The following is a 1,414-nucleotide window of genomic DNA, read 5'->3' as shown; positions in this document are numbered from 1 at the left end:
GCCCCAGATGAGAAACTTTCCCCGATGTCCCCTGCGGCAAGGTGAGTGGTGTGGGCACCCGTTGAGGGAAACCCTCTGTTTTGAGCCTCTTCCAAAAGAAAACCCTTTGGGGAGCATATATTGGTGCAATATAACTAGAGGTGCCACAAAGGGATGCTTGCCTCTTGCATGCAACCCTTACATGTCCCACCATCAACAGGGTGACATCGCCACTGGAGAGAAACCCCGACGGACACCCGGCCCATGGCGTGTCCCGACGCAGCCCCTCCCTGCCGCGAGCCTGGCTGCGGGGTGCCCGCAGGCTCCCTCCCCCAGTCAAGGAGGGGGTTTCCCCCATGGCCCTTGGCAACACTTAACTAAGTGGACAAGGACCTCAGCTGTTAAGAGGGACGGCGAGTGTATTTCAGGCCATGACATCCATCCCTCCCCCTCCCACCAAGACATATGTCAATAAATTCATACATAAATGCAGCCGTCAACCAGCCTCTCCCTCTTTAACTTGTCCTTCGTCCCTCAAACCCTGCCACCAGACACCTACAGCACCAAAAAATTTGACATTAAAAGGAGGAGGTGAGGGAGACAGCCCTGGTACCCCCATACCCATCCTTGGGTGCCGGGTTGGATCCTTCCCCATGCCCCCAAGCATCTGGGTGCTGCTTCTCCTGCCAGGCTTGCTCTACTACAGGTGGCCATCCCCAGCTGGCAGTCCTAAGACCTGCACCAAGAGCCCCACCATCTTTTCCCCTGGCAGAGGCATATCTGCTGCCAAGGACAAAACTGGCCGCGACGCTCTCCTATAAACCACAGGAAGGGCTGGCTCCAGTGTCCCCAGTGTGGGACTGGGCTGGCCGGCCACCTCCTCCTGTGCCATCCTGACCCTGGGAGGCAGAAAGCTGCCTGCGCACGGGTGTCCTGTCCCCACGTCCTCACTAACCCATCCCTTGGGATGTGCTATGAAGCCTTAAGTGCATGGCTCTCCCTTCCCCAGCAGAGCAACACCCTTGCCACCCCTTTCAATGTCTCCCCATTCTCCGTGCCCATGCCTGGAACTGCACAAACTCATCAGAGACTCAAGAAAAAAAAAACAACAAAACCCCAAAAACCAGTTCTGCCATTGCTACCAACTGGCTTCTGATCCCGCAAAAACATCCAGGGCGCCCTGGGGAAGCGGGCTGAGGAGCAAACACGCCGAGGAACCTTCTGCAAATCAGCAAAAAAACCGAACCACCAGCTCAGCCAAGCCCTGACCCCCACGGGCAGTGAGGATGCACCTACCCCTCAGCACACGGCTCCATCCCGCCGCACGTCGCGGCGCTCCACGGGGCCGCCCGGTTCCCTCCACCCACCTCGCATCGCTGCGTCTCTCTCCTTCCCGTGGGACTCGCTTCGGCCGCTCCGCCAGCATCTCCTGCAA

This window comes from Egretta garzetta, unplaced genomic scaffold, assembly GCF_000687185.1.
Source record: "Egretta garzetta isolate BGI_Z169 unplaced genomic scaffold, ASM68718v1 scaffold307, whole genome shotgun sequence".
In the NCBI taxonomy this organism is placed as follows: Eukaryota; Metazoa; Chordata; class Aves; order Pelecaniformes; family Ardeidae; genus Egretta; species Egretta garzetta.
Note: the sequence above shows the minus strand (reverse complement) of the source record.